At 42.0% G+C, this 21,669-nt stretch overlaps 1 protein-coding gene and 1 long non-coding RNA gene across 5 annotated transcripts in view; one reads left to right on the top strand and one right to left on the bottom strand.

Moving 5' to 3' along the window:
* The window catches only part of PIP5K1B (phosphatidylinositol-4-phosphate 5-kinase type 1 beta), a 310,679-nt gene that overhangs the window by 117,028 nt on the left and 171,982 nt on the right, over positions 1 to 21,669 (top strand). The gene's annotated exons all lie outside the window — the stretch shown is intronic.
* Positions 6,729 to 11,245, bottom strand: LOC131381919 (uncharacterized). 2 transcript variants are annotated; one of them, XR_009210965.1, is made up of 2 exons: positions 11,014 to 11,245; positions 6,729 to 6,929 (listed from the first exon to the last, which is right to left on the bottom strand). It is a non-coding gene; the product is annotated as an uncharacterized LOC131381919 (long non-coding RNA). The 2 variants fall into 2 exon arrangements; XR_009210966.1 differs by having other exon boundaries at positions 10,688 to 11,245.

Here is a 21,669-nt window from a genome sequence, read left to right on the forward strand (position 1 = left end):
CACAGAAATATGGAAAAATATTAATAAAAATTAATATTCTTTATCCAAAAGGTCAGCTGATTAGCAACGTTAATTTCCTCTGCAACTTGAATTCATTTTTGCCTTAGAAAGTGACATATTCACAGGTCCCAAGGATTAGAGCATGGGAATCTTTGGGGGTCAGTTCACCATAATATAGAATATTGAGTGAAGAGAGTTGTTTGAAGACCCTTCTTATTCCTAAGAAGGCTCCTGAGGGCGTGCAGTGTTCTGTGTATAATATACGAATCCTTTAATGGACTCACTACTTTCCACCAATGTTTAAAACATTTCCTACCTTTGTATTTTAAAACTTTTAAAATGTGAGATGCTCCTCTTCCCCACCTTTTCTAAGCCGCTCAGATTTTGTGTCTTCAGCCCATTTCACAAAAAGTCTTTTTCCAGACTTCGTAGTGTATCTTAACTTACCAGTCTTTGACTGATAAATTCTCAACTCCCAGCTACCAAGCTAATGTTCAAACACGTTACTGGGTAAAATATGTTCCCAAGCACCTCTACTCCTGATTACAAATTGACTATACATTTTAGCTTTTCAAAGTTCTTGCTATTTTGCCCTCTTAAGAGTAGGACGTTTGTGTATTGAAGGTTTCTTATTTCTTAATTTTTCCTTTTATACTTTGATGGATAGCCTGCAAGATGTTTAGTCATAAAGTACATGAGCTATGTGCTCTGACCACATATTCAGGTCATGGAACTAGCATAATGTATTTTCTGTTCCATTTTCATGTAGGAGAATATGCCCTTTTTCCTGGTATATCTTCTTTATCTGATTTTTCTACTCAGCCAAACCTTGAAATACAAACCGGGAGGTTGTCATTCAAAGGATGGTGTGGTTGGAAAAGAGTTGGGTAAAGATTCAAGAGCTCAGAAGTGCCGCAGTATATTTTATAAAATTTGTACATTGGGCCAAAGGCAACAATACACTATTATTTATTTTTAGACACAGGTGAAAAACCAAATCCTGTCTCGTTCACCCAAGATTCCATGTACATTCATTCAAGCATGGACCAACACGGAGATGATTATGTTGCTAGCCTGTTATTACTTCAGATCAGGTTCAGGCGGTATTCTCAATCAGCATCAAGATGCACTGAAATTCTTGACCAAATTCTGACTCACAGGAGATCCTTTGTGGCTGCAAAAGTTACAGAAAAAAATGTGACCATGACATCTCAGAGTTTGCTAAGTGTACCCTGCCCAAGAATTTATTCAGTCAAGCAGGTTTTCAGTAATTAATATAGGTAATTCTATGATTAATGTCTCTAGTAGGATATTTAACTCAGCAGTGTTTTTTAGGTTGTAAAAACTAAAAATCAAATTCTATGGTAGGAGAAATAAGGGAAGACACAGAAAACCTAAGGGGACCAGAAGTTTTTTTAATGAACAATTTTTTTATGTGTAATAATATCAGGACCCTATTAATGATTTCTGGTTTTAAAAAGTATAAGCAATGGAAGGGGATGTACGTAGCCTCTCTTAAAAAGCACCAAGAAAACCAGCACAGCACTTAGGACTTCAGCCCTTAATAAATATGGTATTGATATGCATAGCAAGAAGAAGGAATCACTTAGAGAAAGTGTTGTTTTACTGACAGATAAAAGCTCAGCTGAATTATTCAGTTTAATTCTCTGATCTTCAAACTAGAGAAGGTGTTCGTGGTGGGCTTAGGAGTTAGCTATTGCGAATGTGTTTATCTCTAGGTCCAGATAAACCATTTCCCAGATGAAAGAACTTAAAGCTAGAATAGGAAAACCTCTGAATGTGAGCTTTAAATGAATTTGAGAATGGGAAAATTGTCAGGAAACAGGACATAAGCAAATATTATTCCTATTTTCAAAAATGAGGAAGACTACATTCTGGAAACCAGATTATAAGTGAGACATTATTCCCCAGTATAATTGGAGCATTATTATTAAACATATGATTTATACATATTTAGAGAAGAAACATATCTTTTACAAACCTGGAGAAGTTCATAAAGATGTAGTTTATTTCAAACTAACTGCATTTCCTATTTTGAGAGAGTCATTAAATTACTCATAAAGAGTGTGTTCAAATTTAATGAGTCTTGATTTAAAGGCATCTAAAAGATTCACTAGTCTCCTTTCAGACAAGGTGGATAAGTATGGGTTAAATATTATGTTTAGTGTGTTTGTATCTGGTTGGACTAATGGTCTCGAAAACTGGCAATTTTGCTCCCTAGTCACTCAGTTTCCACCAGCATGATGCAGGAGTTGGCCCTGGTAGCTTACCATGTTCACCCATGACCTTAATGAAAGCATAAAAGCAGTGCTTTGCAAATGCAAATGACAAAAAACCTGTAAATGATAGCAAACAGACTACACGAGCGTTGTCAAGGCCACCATACATCTTATTCCCTTTACAAATACCTTGAAGTTAAATTTCTTTCCCAGTCCTGAAGCCCTGACCATAAGGTATGCACAGATTTACTAAGAAGCTTTGACGACCCATTGTGTTTTCGCATTGACTGAAGCCAGTCCACGGATCCCAGGTTAAGGCCCCTGGTCCTTGACGCTAGGAGTGAGAAATATACCACAGGAGTCTGAAAGTAGCTCACAGTGGAGCGGGAGAGGCAAGACGTGAAAACAGTTTTAGAACACAGTAGTCTATAATGAGGAGTTCAAAAGGAAAGAAACCAGTATTGTTAGAATTAAGCAGCAGGTTTAGGCTTTCTGTATGGAGCCCCAGATTTACTGGGCAGCTGCCAGCAACATTCAGCGTCATGAGTGCTATGATTTCCACATCTTATTAGGGAACACTCAGTGTTCATGGGACAACTTTACACTTTGCGTCTCAGCTATTTGCATGTGATTATTGAGGCCGGCTGCCTTTTGTCTTGCAGTTGACCATTTCCTGAATCCATTCTCAGTTCTTGGCAAGCCCAGGAAGAACAGCTAACATTGGTCTGTGAGGTTAATAATGTCTTCAGCTAATGGCTAAAATAAGAAGTTTGATTTTAGCTGCATAAAACAAACAAGTTGCCCGTGAAGACAGGCATTAAAGGCTGCCTGGCTGTATTTACAGAGTGGAGTATTTCCATTATCAGTTAATTTATTGAGTGCTTTCCCCAAGAGTTGTAAATGCAGAAGCCTACTGAGGCCAGGCAGCTAAGAAGGGAGTGAAAAAACAAGGGCGCCATGGTAAACAGGAGAACCCACGCCTTCCTGAAAAGGGGCAGCAGGCAGTCAACTCTAGCCAACAGAGCTGTGAATGAATGCTCGCCCAGGGTTGCCAGATACTCTGATGTTTTTCAAGAAAAGAGAGATGAAAATTTTGATGTGAAATCTGCCATTTTTAAATAACAGCAACTAATTCAAATGTTTTTAAAAATACACTCTGGGCAAAACAGTTTGCCTGTGGACCCTATCTGACCCCTAGGCAGTGGCCAGTTTACAACCTCTGACCTCCCTGTTGGTGTAAAAAAGTGAGAAGAATAAAGGAGGATGCAAAAGAAGTGTAAGAACTTGTCTCTGCCTCCCCGACCTTACAACTTACTTGGGAGAAAAAAGAGGGACCCACATGAAAAAATTAAATCTTGACCCAAATCGGTGTTGAGTAAGTGCCAAGACAAGTGGTGTTTCTCTTTTATTTTTATTTTTTTGAGATTGAGTCTCACTCTGTCGCCCAGGCTGGAGTGCAGTGGCACGATCTTGGCTCACTGCAACCTCCGCCTCCCGGGTTCAAGCGATTCTCCTGCCTCAGCCTCCCAAGTAGCTGGGACTACAGGTGCACGCCGCCATGCCCGGCTAATTTTTTGTATTTTAGTTGAGATGGGGTTTCACCATGTTACCCAGGCTGATCTCGAACTCCTGAGCTCGGGCAATTGACCCGCCTCGGCCTCCCAAAGTACTGGGATTACAGGTGTGAGCCACTGCGCCCGGCCACAAATTCCACTTTTTAAGTGACTGTGCATTTTGATTTACCTACTTGTTTGTCTTGATGTCAGGGAGTCCAATGAGAGCACAGGCACAGAAACAGGGAGGAGCATGATTTGTTGGCATTACAGGAGAGGCTGGCCTGGACAAAGCTAAGTGGCAGTGTCTGGGGAAAGTAGTAGGCAGTTTTGGAAGTATGGGCTGGCTCTAAATTACAGCTACCCTTGGGTGCTGGTTTGAGGTGTTTGGATTTTATGTTCTAGGCCAGTGTTGTCCAGTGGAACTTCCCGCAATGATGGAAATGTTCTATAATTTGCACCAGTGTAGTAGCCACAAGCTATGTGTGGCTGTAGGGCATTTGAAACATAGCTGGTGTGTCTGAGGAACTGTAATTTTTAATCTTAATTTTAGTTAAATTTAAATTTAAATAAGCACACGTGGCTGATGACTGCCGTGCTGGAGAGTGCAGTTTTCAGGCGGTGATGTACTGTAACATTGTTGTAGGGACTAGTGACAAATGAACAGCCTGCGCAAAGCCAGTGGCACAGCACAAGTTGCACAGGGTTGAGGGAGATGACACAGGAAGGCTTTTGTGTTAGTTGAGCAACAAAGTTGGGTGCAAAGTTGAGTAGGAAGAGATGTGGGGAATATTTTTGAAAAGAAAATTAGATTTCCAATCAGTGCGACTGCCAGAAGTTTTCTGCCATTGGTGGAACTAGGGAAGTTTGGGAAAGAGTATTGTGTTATTTTGGGGTTTTGTTTGTTGTTTAAAAAGGCAAGAGACTTAAAAGGAAGCAGGAGGCAGGGCATGAGTTTACTTGAAAGAGGATGGTCTCAGTGCAAGTCAAATACTGAGGCTAGAGGTTCAAGTTTTGTCTGTTTTGTATGTGAAGAAATGACCCAGCCCCACCTCTCCAAAACAAACAGATGTCAGGGTGGTTCAATGACATATGCCAGGTTACCTTGCAGTTCTTTGTTAGGAAGATGATTAGAAGCTCCAGTCACATGATGTCCCATGTTGTCCTTTGTCCGTTGGACTGGGTCAGTGTTTCCCAACACCAGGGCCTTGACTGTCATGGGAAGCGTGCACCGCCATTTGCCTTCTTGTCTCACCTCTTCACCCTGAAGTTGTGGTTCTAGGCCCCTCACCCCTTCCTCTTCTGTTTCTTCCTCCTTTCTGGGCCTGCCCACAATAGGCCTCCACTTGGAGATTCTGGTTTTGATGACAGCAGGCTGCCGTGGGGGCAGAGGCCACCTGCCTGTGGCACCGACGCCTCGCCTGCAGTGTGCAGAGTCTTTTTAGCTGGTTTTCACCATGACAGGCACATGTGCTGACAGCACTCAGAAAGCTCCAGTGGAAAACTGGCCAGACCAGGACACACACAGGACCCTTGACCCAAATGCCCAGTTTTTTTCACTTTGTTTTATCTTTGAAGACCTTGGTTGTTGCTTCATTCCGGTCTCTGAGACGGTTTCCTATCAGCGGAGGCAGGCAGCGGTGAGGCAGGAGGAAATAGTACCTGACCCTGACCACATTCCAAGGAAAGGTGCCTTTTATTGCTTTTTCAACGTGAGTAAGATAATAGCTCAGAGACACTTTGATCTAAAAGGAAGTATTTCTTTAAATACAGGGTCTTTTATAAAATGTTTCTGACAGCTGGTAACACTGGCTGTCTCTGGGGATAACCAGGTAGTAGGGTCCTTAGTTGGTGGGAAACTTCTCTGTGTAAACCTTTGTATGGCCGGGCATGGTGGCTCGGTGGCTCTATGGCTGGGCACGGTGGATTATACCTGTAATCCCAGCACTTTGGGAGGCCGAGATGGGTGGATCACCTGAGGTCAGAAGTTGGAGACCAGCCTGCCCAACATGGTGAAACCCCATCTCTACTAAAAATACAAAAATTTGCTGGGCACGGTGGTGCAAGCCTGTGATCCCAGCTACTTGGGCGGCTGACACAGGAGAATGACTTGAGCCTGGAAGGCAGAGGTTGCAGTGAGCCGAGATCACATCACTGCACACCAGCCTGGGCGACAGCAAGACTCCGGCTCAAAAAATAAGTAAATAATACATCTTTCTATGCATATTTAGTTTTGAACTATGTGAAGGTAATACCAGTTCAAAAATTGAACAAATAACATTTCAGGATTTTGGAGGTAAGAGGGGCTGGAGTGTGTTCTCTCTCCTGACCATTCTTCTTTTCCTTCATATTCTGGAAAGCTGCCACTTCCATAAAACAAAAAAACTCGTTTGTGCTAAGCAGCAGTTGTCATGAATAGCAGCTATGCTGGTCTCTAGGATGAATGACCCTTTGGTATTCTAAGTGTGATTCCTAATCCACCTTAATCCAAAACACCCTAACCTGCTGGTTCTCAACCAGCAATTTTGCCCCCACGCCCCGGGAAGATTTGGCAATATCTGGATATATTTTTAGTTGTTACAGCGTGAGGGCTGGCGCTACTGGCTTCTAGGAGATAGAGGTCAAGGATGCTGCGTCTTATGATGCAGAGGATGGACCCCCAAAACAAAGAATTATCTAAACGTTGTTAGTGCCAAGGCTGAGAAGCTTCGTTCAAACCAAACTACCTGTTTTAAGAGGAGGGTGAATGTGAGTCCAGCTCTTCCAGATACTGGTTGATAACCGCAGACATTTTTCCTAGTTGTTGTGAACCTTAATTTTTCTCACTGATAAAATGTAATTAATTAATATCTACCCAAGCTGGCTCATAGTGCTGTGAGGATCAAACAATTTAACAGACGTGAGCAAATACTGGGAAAAGTAGAATACTAATGAGTGAAGTCACTGTTTTTAATGAGCAAGAATGCAATCCCTGAGCCTCTGATTTCCAGAATAGTTCCATGGGGACGGAGCACTGGATTCCTGCGGAGAAGGGTTACTTAGTCTCCTGGGGGTAGCTGCAGTCAAGCCTGGGCATGGGAGGTGAGCTGACAGTACTGGGGCATGATGCTGTATGCGTCCCAACAGCAACAGGTGTCTAAAATCAGAGAGAAAGATGTGCTTTTAATAGTCAACGGGTGCCACTGCACTGCAGCCTAGGCGACAGAGCAAGACTCCATCTCAAAAAAAAAAGGTAAACTGCTGTTGTGTTTTTAAAAATTAAGTAGCAAGGAGGTGAGCTGCATCATTTACAGAGGGGACATTTTAAAATTATTCCGTTACACTTAGAAGCATGTGTAATCATATCACATTAACATGCACCCCCCGCCCTGTCGATCACCCCTCCAAACACTTGTGCTTCTGTCTCCTTCCTCACTAAGTACTAAAGCAGGTGATCGCAAATCTGCCTTTATGAGTTTTAAGCAGGACATTACAGATAATTAAGCAAAAAGAATTGGCAGCTTCAGATTAAAACAGCTGAGCGAGCCAATCCTCTCATTAGCCTGTTGCCCTGAATGGTTCCTTCTGAAGTGACCTCTTTCAGCATTCACTTTGGAGGGGGCCTCCATATGTTAAGTTTCCCAGGTTTGTTGTGCTTCTGCCTTCTGATTAACTGTAGACTCTCTGTGTTTTGGTCCCTAATACCAATAAACGTCACATTGCTGTCTCTAAAACGTGAACTATAGGAAATCATGTTCTACACCCAAAACTTACTGCACGGCTTTCTTCACGGGCAAAAAACCCCACAATGTTGTTGAGTTTGGTGTGAATGGCAGGAGAGGAGGTTGGGGTGTTCAGTGTTACCGCAGCCAGTGGGGCCGTCTGAACTGTGGCCCCTGTTGTCAGGGCACAACGATGCTTTTGTTTTTCAATTAAAAGCCTTAATATAAGCAGGTGTTCAGTCGCTTCCCTGCACAGCTCAGCCAACCTGGTTCTGATCTGGCCAGCAGGCCCCCTTTCCCCGAGGCCTGTGGCTCATCCACTTTCACCACTCGCTACCTGCCCTCCTTTGCCTGAGCACATAAAAGAGATTTTTTTAAGGTGGCTCTTAAGAAGTTGCAAAAGAACATAAAAATGTAAAATTCTAAAGTTCTCTGTTCTGAATTTGGGAAAAGATGACAGCAATGTAATTTAGGTTCTAGTCCTACATCTGCTCAGTAGTCGTAGGGAACATACCTTGAGCTTATTCAGAGTTTTTGCTGTTTTATGGAGTTAGAATCGTTGGCTGATGGAAGAATTTTATTTATCAAATATATTGAGTTTATTTTAACCAGAAGCCTACTAATTCAGTGAATTAAAGCCTAATTATTACCAATCAAAAGCAATTTAAAAGCAATGCTAATAACAAGAGTTAACATAAGTGCTTAGTGTATGCCCGCTATCATTCTAAGCACTTTAGAAAATTCATTTAATCTTCCTAACAACCTTATGAGGTGATACTATTATTACCAGTTTACACATGAGAAAACTGAGGTATGGAGAGGTTAATTAAATGCTCCAGGGCATAAAGCAAGTATGTGGCAGAATAAGTCTGGGGTTTTAACCCCAACTGCCTTTCTTCAGGATCTGTAAGACCCCACCCACTGCATTATTGTCTGAATGCTCTGGTGTCTGGAGGGCAGTGCTGCTCAAGACATTAAAACAGTGATTCTCAATTATCTGCAGTAGTAGCAGGGGGCAGTAAGATAAACTCAGACAGCTTTGGAATGGCAACAAATTAATAGAATGTAACTTTTTCTTTTTCTTTTGATGGAGTTTTGCTCTTGTTGCCCAGGCTGGAGTGCAGTGGTGTGATCTCAGCTCACTGCAACTTCTGCTGCCCTGGTTCAAGCCACTCTCCTACCTCAGCGTTCTGAGTAGCTGGGATTACAGGTGCCCACCACCACGCCCAGCTAATTTTTTTTATTTTTAGTAGAGACAGAGGTTCACCATGTTGTCCAGCCTGGTCTCGAACTCCTGACCTCAGGTGATCCACCCGCCCCGGCCTCCCAAGGTGCTAGGATTACAGGCATGAGCCACCGCGCCCCACCTAGAATTTAACAATTTTAAAATGTTTTCCGTGATTCACTGGTTCCAAAGCCATTTTTCTCATCAAAGTGTATCTCACTTGTGAACACAGAATCTGAACTGTAGCCTCAAGAATTACTTTTTCTAGAAAGTATGTAGTGATTTTAAAATGAAAAACAAAAAAATCCCTTGGGCACTGTGCATAACACTAGAAATGGGAAGATGACTAAAGTGATCATTTCAAAAATTATCCCTGAGTGCAGAACTCAAAATTGACAGTAGAGGATGAGATGCACTTGACAGTGGTGACATATCTTGGATTGTCAAGTTAGGAGAAGAACACGTTTTAAAATCTAACTGGCAGTTCTGTAGACTGTCACAGAAAGAGTCACAACTCAGTAATAATCTTCTCAATCACTTAAAAATGTGGTAAAGAAAGCATTAGCTAAGAGGATGACTATTTTGAAACTTATTTTCCTCTATGGGAATTCAGTTCTCCCAAATGGTACACTGTATTTTCTGGCAAGTTCTATTTACTGTCTGGTCCTGTGTCAGCTGCTTTTATTATGCCAGAGAAAGGAAGATGTGGCAGCTCAGTCCTCTGCATGAAAGAGGCGACCCTTCAACATATCATTAAGGAAGGAAAAGAAGATGGGCCGTGGGGTCTGTGGGGGCTGTGAAATTAAGATTCTCAGTCCTGTATCTGTTCTGCCCAGCTTCTGACATGCATGTACACCCAGATACCCAGAGACAGAAATTGGGTTTAATTACTAGGAGACTTCTAAACTATTCATGAGGTCTTGCTGCAGTTCTTTCCAGCAGAGTTGATGAGCTACTCTTCCTCTTAAATCAGTGTTTTCTGCTCATCCAAGATGCGCTGCTGTCTACTTCATTGCAGATGAGGAAGCGTTTGGTTATTGAGCACAGGGCTGAAATGTAGGCTGTCTGGGCAACATTCTAATTTTCCTGAGCTAAGTTTTCATATTGTGACCTTGCCATTTTTATGGGTGTGCTTACTGCCTAGAATGTACGACATACATTTGACTTACGTCCATGTACTCATTCATTTCTCCAGTTGACAAGTATGTATTTAGCTTGGCATGGCGCTAGGCCTTAGGGGTGGAACAGAGGCCAAGACAGACATAGTCCCTGCCCCTAATAATGCTTTCATTGTCATGGTACAGGCAGATGAGAAAGAGTATGCACAATCAAATAATTACTAACTTTTAAAGTACTATGAAGAAAATAAAGATAGGCAAAGGTACTGCTGCCTTTTAGATAAGGTATTCGGGGACCCTCCCTAAGGAGGCAGCACAGAGGCTGGGATCGCAAGTGTGTGAAGGAGGCCGTCAAGAGAAGAGTGGAAGAAAGAGTGTGCTTGGCAGAGAGAATGGCCTTTGCCAAGCCCCAAGGCAGGAAGGAGCTTGGTGGATTCAAGGAACTGAGGTGGAGGCCAGTGTGATGCAAGGTTCTGAGCAGGGAAGAGTGGCCAAGTAGGATGACAGCAGCGGTTCCCAACGGGGGCAGATTTGTCCCCCAGGAGACGTTAGACAGTGCTGTCACAATTGAGGGGAGTAGGTGCTACTGGCACCAGGTAGGAGGCCAGGGACACTGCCCCCCACCACACAACGAATACTCATCAGCCCCAGGTGTCAATAGTGCTAAGATGAGAAGCCCTGAGTTAGAGAAATAGGCAGCAGCCTAGACAAAGGTAGTGGACTAGAGGAGAAAGAAGGAAACGAGTCTGAGATTCATTTCAGAGTTGATACTGACTGGACGGAGCCATGGCTGGATGTGGGGGTGAGGGCATGGTAGGAATGATTGATCCCAGGATTCTAATTTGAGCACCTGGGTGGATGCTGTGACCATCTGTTGAGACAGAGATGAATGGTAGGGGGGAAACAAGTCTTCTAATTTGGACATGTGAGTTTCAGAATGTCAGGCAAGTGGGTGGTTGGACGTGGATTTGGGACTCGAGGTCTGGGGTTCAGCTTCAGTTTGTCAAATTGCAGATTCGTAGGCATTAGTGAAATAGATGGAGAAGAGAGGCCTCAGGAAGGGGGAACATCCATATTTTGATGTTGCCTCCTGAGATCCTTTTCCACAGTTATATTCCTAAAATACACAAAGCTGGCCAAGTCACTGCCTTATTATCTTCCATTGGCCTCTGGTACCTTCAGAAAATATCCATGCTCCATAGCGTGGCATGTGAGTCCTTCACAGCCATCCCCAGTGGGTGTGTCTTGACCATCTCCTGCCATTATCTTGGACACGAACCTAACTGCGGCCGCACTGAATGCTGCACCTTCCTCTTTTCCATCCCCATTCCTTCCCACACAAGCTGATCACTCTGTGATGTCTTCATTCCAGAAACAGCTCTACCATTGCCTTTGTCCACCCTCCCAGGCGGTGGCTGTCAGTCACCCTCCCCAGCCTCCCTCAGCACCCTGCACTTAACCCTGTTATGTCACAGGTGACTTTGTTTTGTAATAATTGTTGGCAGTTATGTCCTGCCAACTGCACTGTGAGTGGCTGGGGAGCAGGAGCCTTGCCCAATTATTTTGACATCCTTAGGGTCCCACACAGCATCTGGTATAGCATCCAAAGGATGTATCACTTTTTTCTTCTTAATTCTAAGTTTGTTACAGATTTTCCAAAGAGATATGTTCTTGAGCCTACAGTTCTGGAGGTGCAATTAGAGGTGAGATATGGGGCGGGGCTGGGGAGCTGAAGAGGGGTAGAATTTGTACTGTGGATGTTCACAGAAAGAACACTTTGAAGGAGCTCAGTTCCATTTCCTTGGCTTTTTCTGTTTCAAAACGGTAGTGATTACCTGAGTTGTGGGTCACTGTACAGGCTTTTGAAAGTTGGCTCTTAATGATGTGGCATCCTGAAGTCCCCTCATCTGTAGACTACAGAAGGCTTGTGATCAGCTATTCCTGGAAGAACTTCAGCAATGAATTTAAAAAGGCAGTCTTTTTCCAACACTGTCACTTAAAGGTTCTGTTCTTTCCAGATGTTGGCTCAATTAAAGGCAGCCCCTAGAAAGATGACAGTAACTGTCAGGGGAGGTCAGGATTTGGGATCGTTTTGCAGCCCATTTCTCCAGAAGAAACATCATAGTCAATGCCCTTTTCTTTGTAACATGAAAGAAACAAGATCAGTGATTGTTCAGGTTTGCTATTTCAAAGAGAGTGTGAGGGAATAATAGCCTAGCGGTTTTAAAAGCAACTGTATCCCTCTCAAAATCATAGAGGAATGTAGACTTTAAAGCTGCCCTTAGGACCCAGAAACAGGCGTTGATGAGAACAGACAGAACATTGAACCTTACTCTCCCTCTTCCTTCTTCACCAGCAGTGGACTGAGAAGGGAGTGTGTGGCCAGGGCCGTCAAGCTGGCTGTGCCATTGATGAGCTCATCCTTGTGCAAGACAGCGTCTGAGCGTAGAAATATTCTAGTATGGCTTGAGTGTTAAATCTAACGCTGTATGAGAAGGTACCAGGAAGGTGGTAATTGGCTGTACAAATATCAAATTGCTACTATGGATGCTGGCTCCCCACCTACTCCCAATGGAATTGAAGCCCTATGAGAATAGGGACTTGGCAGTCCAGGTATTAATAGAATTCAATACTTAGTGAAGGCCCCAATAGTACTGCCACCTACTCCATATTGGGATACTGTTCAAAGTATGGAATTGGAAATTTCAAACCCATTCCAATTGCAGATTGGGAGCCCAGTCTCCTTCTGTGGTAGTCCTTATTATTGAGTATTGAAGGTGAAAGATTGTTTCAAAAAGCAGTGGAATTCTGTGGCGAAGGGAAATCTAACCTTCATGCATTAAAGACACCTTTTTAAAAAGCCTGTGCCTAGAAAGTGAATTTTTTTTTTTTTTTGCTTTCCATCATATTAAATAAAAATGTCAAATTTTGTGTTGTAGCTTTACCATCTCTCAGTATCTGATTTAGTTTGAGGAAGCTATATTGGGCTTCAAGAACCCTTTTTCCTCATCTGTCTCTGACTACACGTTCAAAGTGTTCTTCCTGGGACAATAGAGTTTTTCTGGGGAGAAGGAAGTGCCACCCTCTTGAAGGACAGAGAGTACAGTAGAATGGGGTGAGGGTGTATGGTTGAAGACAGCAGGATAAGGGAAGGTGGGAGTGGGCAGACAACATCTAAAACCCATTCATGGGTTTCAAAGAAAATCATGAACAAACTAAGCCGCACAGTCAGTATAGTCCCTCGCCCCAGGTTATTTCTTTATTTTTAACTTATTTATTAATTATTCTAATCTTGGAGACAAGTCAGTTCCCCCATTCCTGTCCCCCAACCCAGTGTTCTTTGGAATACTTGATTTGGATATAACTTTAAGATTACAAATTAGAGGGATTTTAAAGTTGTAAATACAAAAGAGATTTAAAGCAGTAAAGTTTCATTTGAGAACAAAATCAAAGGATAGAGTCTTCTGAGATTCTGCTTCATAAAAAACAAAACAAGACCCTGTTTTCCAAGGAAGTATTCAATGTAATAAAAACATCAAACGTTTCCATTTCCTTTGTAATTTGGGGTATGCCAACTCAAGCTGCATTGATGTTTATCTCTGTTTTTTATTCATTTTTTGGAGAAAATTTTGTTTTTAGCATATGGGATACTTACACACATACACACACACACACACACACACATATATGTATATATGTAGCTTATTTTTAGGTGTGCATGTTTTTTTTTTCTTGGATTATGAGGGTCCTGAATTGCTTCAGATGAGTTAATAGATGGGTGGGAAGAAACTACACTTTATGATAAAGCTCCTGATTTACCTGGTCAAGGGGAGGCTGTCCTACCAGAAGCCAGGTGGCCATGCTGAGTAGATGCAGCATGTCTCAGGCATCCCTTGGCCCTCAGAGGCCCTAGTGGGGACACACAGTGGCTGGTACACAAGGCAGAGTCTGGTCAAATCTGGGGCACCAGGCCGAAGCCCTTTCCCCTCAGGCTTCCATTTCCATGAGAGAGGAATTTAAACCCACAGTCTACTCCTGGAATAGGAAACATTACAGACATCCATGCCCTTCCTGCTTATTGACCCAAATTCAGCCTCAGCAAGGTCGCTGGGGCCGGAAAGCGTTCAGCACCCAGATGGTCTGGAACAGTATCTTTGTTTCCAGCTTTCCAGCCTCAGAATGCGTGTCTCCCAACGTGTTCTCCCTCAGTAGATAAATCTGGGCACCTGTTTGTGTTAGGCAGGGATACAGCAGTGAACACAAGGAACTTGGCCCATGACCTCAGGAAACCAAGTTAAGGGGTCTGTGCATTTTAGCACTTTACTAAATTACCTTTAAAAATGGTTATCCCATCTTAGACGTCCCCCAGCTAATTAAGGGAGCCCTGATTTTCCGAGTCCTCAAGAGCACTAAGCACTGCCCTTTTAAAAATGTTTTAACAGCTAGATAGGTGAAAATGCCTTAATTTTCACTTTAATTTGCATTATTATTGTGAGTTAGACTTTTTCAGATGATTTTTGTTGATTTATGTGTATTATTATTTATGAATACCCTTTGCTGTCTGATCTGTAAGCACTAATATATTTAGGGCGTATTATTGTTTGTGAATACCCTTTGCTGTCTGATCTGTAAGCACTAATATATTTAGGGCGTATTATTATTTGTGAATACCCTTTGCTGCACTAATATATTTAGGGCGTTGCATTTTTATTGTGGATGCTTTTCCATCCTTAAATTAGACTTTTACTTTTCCTTCCCTCTTGGTTTTTTTTTTTTTTTTTTTTTTTGACCCAAGCTTTTATATAGTCAAATTTGTTAATACTTCCCTTAAGGCTTTTATCTTTGCTCTTATTTTGTAATTTTGTGCTAATAATGCCTTGCTTTAATTTTAATAATTTGTAATGCAAGACTTCCCATGGTATTCTTAATTTTCAAAATTTCTTAGTGATGTTTTTACATTTTTTTCCCTCTAATTGAACTTTAGAATTATAAGGTCACTATCTCTAAAAAAAATTTCTATTGTGATTTTTGTTGGAATTATATTAAATTAATGAATTTAGAAAGAAGCATCTTTAAACTTGTATTTTTCCTTCCAAGAATGAAATGTTTATATATTTATTGTCTTTTATGGTCCTCAGTAAACTTTTATTTTCTTCATAGATTTTATACCTATTTTTAGTTGAATATATGTCTGTGTAACTTATATGGGGTTTTTTGTTATTAATGTTTTGAGTTCTTTTTTTTTCTCTTGCGCATGGTATTTTTTTTCCATTACATTTTCTGACTGGGGATACATTAGATCTTGATTCATTTGAGTTTATTTTGTAAACTGACAACCTGTTTTTTTTTTTTTTTTTAACTATTCTACTCAGTTCATGACTGATTCTTGGGTATTCTAGGTAGCAATCATATAATGTGTAAATTATCATTTTTCTCCTTCTAACCAATATTTTGTAATTGGCTTGTCTTATTAATTTGATATTCAAAAACAGTATCAAAGAATTCTTGTGATAACAGCACAGCCTTGTCTTGCTTGTGTTTTAAAAAACAAATGGCTCTTGTACTGTTTCCCAGAGTGCATTCTTTGCACACACAAGTTATTAATAGGTACATAAATAAAAATCCCTTGGTCACATACATTTGGGAAGCGTCATTCTAGTGCTTCCATTAGTATACTGTTGTCTTTTAGATTGAAAAATTATTTTCTGCATTAAGAAAGTTTATTTCTGCTTCTAGTTTTACTAAAACTTTTTAAAAAATCATAATTGAAGGGAGAGGAAGGGAGGGGAGCAAGGGTTGAAAAAACTATTGAATACTGTGCTCAGTAATGGGGTGACAGGATTGATTGCACCCCAGACCTCAGCATCGCGCATTATACCTAGGTAACAAACCTGCACTTGTACCCCTGATTCTAAAATAAAAGTTGAAATAATTTTTTTTAATTAATTAACTAAAATCTTTATTGAATATTGACTTTTTCATATAATTTAAGCTGACCATGGAAAGGCAATTATTGTAAACACAGTTAGCTTTTTGACATACTCCAAGTACTAGCAAATAATAAAATCATGTTTCTCTTAAAATATTATTTAATTCAGATTTTGTATCAGTTTAGATGAATGAGATTGGGATCATTTTATTTCCTTATAGTTTAGAGAATGTCTTAAAATTTCTTCCTATGGGTCTACTGATCACTTCCTCATACCAGAGTAATGTGTGAAAATTATCCTAAGAGTCAGTGCTTTTTGCAAGTTATTTTGAGGTGGGCAGTTTGTTGAAATCATTGAGAAATTTTGGTTTTGGCAGAGGGGAAAAAGCTTGTGTTTCTTTTGCCTGAAAGCCTGTGCTTTTTCATCTCTGTTTTCCTTTTGTTGAGAATTTTAGTGTAATTTCATGGTATATTTGGGCCTGTGCTTCTTCATTTGCAAAACTTGGGGTGTGGTTGACTGCTAAATGCCGTTGAAGTCTCTTGACTTCTTGGTGGTGGTGGTTTTGTTTGTTTTATTCTGTGATCATCTCTTGCAGCAGTCATTTTATGAAGGCCAGGCAGGACGCCTTGGGGAGGGGAAAGAGAAGAAGGTAAAGAGTGGGGAGAGGGTCACATCTTTTTGAGAAAACCTGAGTTGGTTTCCCTTTGGTGCAAAGGCAATAATATCTTGCCTATTTTCCCACCCTTCCTTAGACACCCTGTGGATTAGGAACTCAAATGACTCCATTGGTTTAGGAAGATTAACCATCTGTGGGAAAAAGTAGAGATTTTCTCCCCCTTTTCTATGTTCTTGGCAGTGAATACAACAGAAAATTATCAAAATCTGTCATGAGAGTTTGAATTTAGGAAAATTAATTTGAATGTGCATAAAACATGACACTGTGCTGCCATCCCACTGGCCCTTCAAGCCTAGGGGAGCCCTGATATAACCAGAGCCTGAGATGGAGACGTCTTGCAGAAAGCGGGAGAGAAATGCCAGGGTGCTATATTCCTGTTAGGTCCAACCATGGTTGTCTCCGTTCCAGAGAGGTCCTGTCAAGACCATTTTCTGCCCAGACGGCCAAGTGTGTACTCTTCCATGTTATAAACTCATCACCCATTCATTTATTCAACAAATGGTCCTCTAGGACCACTTTCTGGGACCAAAGAGATGCAAGCCAGTCTCCTTCATTTCAACCCAGTGCCAATTAGCATCAACTCTTGAGGCTAGTGGGACAAAGAGTGAAAATGTTCGGGTGCCTCAAGGAAACAGGACCTAAAAGTATTGAAAGTATTTCACGGCCCAGCGCCGTGGGACATGCCTGTAATCCCAGCACTTTGGGAGGCCAAGGCGGGCAGATCACCTGAGGTAGGGAGTTCGACACTAGCCTGACCAACATGGTGAAACCCCGTCTCTACTAAAAATACAAAAATTAGCCGGGCATGATGGCGCATGCCTGTAATCCCAGCTGCTTGGGAGGCTGAGGCAGGAGAATTGCTTGAACCCAGGAGGCGGAGGTTGCAGTGAACTGAGATCGTGCCATTGCACTGCAGCCTGGGCAACAAGAATGAAACTCCATCTCAAAAAAAAAAAAAAAAAAGAAAAGAAAAAGAAAAAGAAAAAGAAAATATTTCACACTTGCTATATGTATTAGTTTCTTATTGCTGCGGTTGCGAATTACTGCAAACTTAGGGACTTAAAAACATTTATTGTGTTATAGTTCTGTAGAACAGACATTTAATATTCTTCTGGCTGGGCTAAAATCAATGTGTCCGTGTGGCCGTGTTCCTTATGGAGGCTCTGGGAGAGAAGACTTTTCCACAGGGGCCACTTACACTTCTTGGCTCATGGCCGCTTCCTCCATCTTTAAAGTCAACAGTGGCAGATTGAGTCCCTTTTACATTATGTCTCACTCACCTGCTCCTTTGCCTCTTCTTTCTTTAACTCTTAAGAACCCATATTATTACATTAGGCCCACCTGGACAGTTTAGGCCCATCTCCCTAACTCAAGGTCAGCTGATCATCAACCTTGATTGTATTTGCAAGATTGTAAAGTAACATATTATATTTTGCCTTCTAAGGTTACATATTTGCTGTCCCTAGAGATTAGGATGTGGACCTCTTTGGGAGACATTGTTCTTCTGCCACCATATAATTTCACAGTGTCCTCCTCTGTGCATCTGCAGCTATTTGTTATGCCTTTGTCGTTACTGTGAGTCTGTCTGGTACTCTCAGTAGATACTGTGATCCTGAGGTGTAGACATCACTCTCTGAAGTCTGTATTTCCTTCTCCTCCTCTCTTTCCCTTTTCTACTTCACTCCCTCCATAAAATCAATGTACTCTCAATAAATGTACCTTCAATCCCTAAGTCTGCCTGTAATCAACTTACATAAATAAGAATTCATTTTCTGGGATATAAGCATGAACCTGGCTTCAAATGCAACATGTTGTCACTGAAAAGCAAATGTGGCTCAGGTTACTACTGTTAACCTGAAGCAATTCATGTTTGAACAGAATTTTCAAAATCAAATTTTGAACTCACTGCTGGAGACAATGTGGCCCCCTTCATTTCCTGGATTATTATGCATCTCCCATAGAACCATTTGCTATTTTATTTCTTTGGTATTTACAGAAGCAGATCATGTTTATGAAGCATGTCCAGAAGAAGGAAATGATATATGGAAAATCTCTACATGGGGTATAGAGTCAAGTGATCCCTAGGTTACAGTTGAGAGCTATAAATAGGCCAGTGACTTCATATGTACCATGGGACTGGTATTTTCCATCTTTCAACCCACAGTTTGGATAAACTTAGATGGATTTTTTTAATAGTTCTTTGAAAATGGAACATTAGCCATCCACAGAGATTTAACTTTGGACAAAAAATAGGAATAAAAGTCATCATTTCTGATGACAGGATTAGACAGACCTTTTTTCTTGACAGTAATTGAATATTCTGTGTGTTTTTTGCAGTTTCTGTTGAATTGAGAATAGTGACCATCATTTGAGGTGGAAATAGCAGAAATGATTAATTTAGAAAGAAGAAGGATTGTGGGGTAGGTGGAAGTGGCATTTTCTGCATTGTATTCTTAGAAACTTAGACTGTTAGAGTTGGAAGTGCTCTGATAGAACTGTTCTTTAACATATGAGAAAACAGAGGCCCAAGTACCTGAAGTCCCTTGGCCAAGAGTATGCTGAGTGCAGAAAGCCACACTGTGGCTCATGTCCTGGGCCCTGGCCCTCAGCGTTTCTCAGCCCACTGCACTCATCTCCAACACCTCTGATGGACTCACTGGGGTGACACCATCAAACTATATGCCCCAAAGATGCCTTCATGTCGATTTCCACTTGGGCGTTTCTCATGCTTGGATGGCTAATATACTCCCTGCCTGGTTTACTCTTGAGAACCTGGCTTTCATCTGCTGTGGGACACAGTAGCCTTTGTGTCAGTGCCTACGTGCACATGTGTCCATGGAGGCAGGGAGGGTGGACAGGCATGTTTGTACACACACTATACCAGCAGCACTTTTATAGACAAGGATCATGACAAAAGCAACAGCAAGTGCACTTTCTTTTCCAAATTACCCAAGGTTGTTTTTTAAAAATAGTAATATCACTTCAAGTGTTTTGCACTTGGCTTGGTGAAACAAAATGTGAGTTAAAACTGTGGAATATTAAAGCATTGTTCTTGACACACCTACAATATGAGACACTCCATTGATGTGGATAGCATATATGCAGACAACAAGCATTGATGCTGTACTTCCACCTGTAGATAGAAGGGAGATGTACCTTGGTATGGGAGTTTTGCACTTAGACAAAGTCTTAGTTCTCAACCAGAGCTGATTTTGCTCACCACCCCTCCAGAGGGCATTTATTAATGTCTGCAGGTATTTTTGGTTGTTACATCTGGAGGAAGTGGTGCTGCAGGCACCATTCGTCAAGACCAGGGATGCTGCTGAACATCCTACGATGGACAGGACAGCTCCACACATCAAAGAAGTCTCGAATCCAAAATGTAAATAGTGCCAAAGTTGAGAAAGCTTGGCCTACAGGAATTTATGACTTATCTGATACTTGGCTTTGAAGGCTATATAGAGAGTTGATTAATTTAGAAACAGCTTGGCTTGTGGAATAAACATACCTGGTATAGTCTGTGAACTGAAGTGAGCCAAGGTGGTCCCAGTATTGCTTCCACACTTGCTCTCTGAGATCTCTGTTCTCAGTGACCAGAGTTAAAAACCAGCTTCCCTTTGCTCTTCATGTCTGTGGGTCCTATGGTTGAGGATTTTTATGTATTGTTTTTCTTTGGGGTCCTGATAAAGCTTAGATAACCAAACATAGAATTTTTAAAGGTGATTGTGAATATAAAGAACTAAGGAATGCCTTACCCTGATCCATTCTTTACACAAGCAGCCCCAGTCAGGGAACCCTATGCCGGGGGAGGAATTGGGCCTCAGCATGGCCAAGTCTTGGCAAAGACCACTATGGCAGCAGTGTCTGAAAAAGGAGAAGAGTCCAAGGATGGAGGGAATGGCTAGGAGGCTGCTAGAGCCTTCCCTCAGCGCCGTGTTCTACTCACGGATCAATGTAGTAAAAATGATTTGTATTTCCTTGTTCCTTTTTAAATTTTTGAAAATAAATTTCCATATTGTTTGGGGGTTTCCCCCATTGCCAGGTGGTTACATTCCAAAGAAATTATATCATGGGATACAGACACAAGTATTTCCAATCATGCTTATTGTATAGGGCTGATGGCAAGGTGATTCCGCTCCATGGCAGCACATCGTAACCACGCAAGCCCATGAGTATCAGCAGCTGGAAGTCCAGCATCAGGACCACCCATGCCTTTGTCAGGCAGCCTCGGTTGGTGGTGGTAGATGGAGGAGACTGAGGCCTCTTTCACTCACTTAAATTCAGAGGGTGAGTCTCTCTAGTCCTGTTGGGAAAACCTATTTCCTTACCTGGTGAGACTGTAGAAAATTCTCCTCAGCCGTGTACCATGCCAGGTTTCTTTTACAAGCCAACCTATTTCCAAGCAACCCTTCTTGTAACCTTCTGGAGCCAAGTATCTGATATTTGTGCTGGGAGAAAGATGAATGGATTCTGCACAGACACGGGCCCTGCCAACATGGGCCTGGGAAGAGGGGAAGCTGGAGGTGTGGCTCAGGAGACAGGTAGAGGTTGTTAGAGGAAGCACAGAATATTGGAGGTGAAGATAAAGTCAGTAGTCGGCCAGGCCTTTTGTGCAACGGACTCAAGAACATGTAAGAGAACAAAACATTTTTAGACTGATAACTGGTTACTTGTGTACATCTTGAAAGTTAGCTGTTGCAGGGCCTAAACAAGAGAGAGGCCTTACAGTAGGGGTTGTGTGTCCATAGGCTCATGGAAGCTTGGCATGGAGATGATCTTCATTCATTCAATATCATCTATTCAGTCATTCAGCCAACACTGAGTTAAGCTCTGAGCAAGGCATTGTGGTTAGATGGCAGATAGGTTAGTGTTGTTGGAAAGAGTGTGGGGTCAGAGGTCTGGGCTGCAGAAACCCACCACAGTTTCCTCTAATCATGCCTGGGAATGGGGAACCAAGGGGGAAGGAAGCAGCCCTCTATTGAGCAATCAACTATGCATTGGGCACTTCCACTTGTGTTGTAGCAGCAGGAGCCAATAGTGGTGCATTTGGGACTGGGCCACTGGAAGACTGGTTTGTTGGGATCAAGTCAAGGGGTTTTTGGAAACCTGCTGAGAACAGGCCCATCACCTGACAGCCCAGAAAGATGTCCGAGTCTGGTGGCCAGATCCAATGGGGGAGATCCAGTGGGGGAGATCCAGTGGGGGAGATCTAATGGGGGAGATCCA

This window comes from Hylobates moloch, unplaced genomic scaffold (assembly GCF_009828535.3).
Source record: "Hylobates moloch isolate HMO894 unplaced genomic scaffold, HMol_V3 SCAFFOLD_19, whole genome shotgun sequence".
Classification (NCBI taxonomy): Eukaryota; Metazoa; Chordata; class Mammalia; order Primates; family Hylobatidae; genus Hylobates; species Hylobates moloch.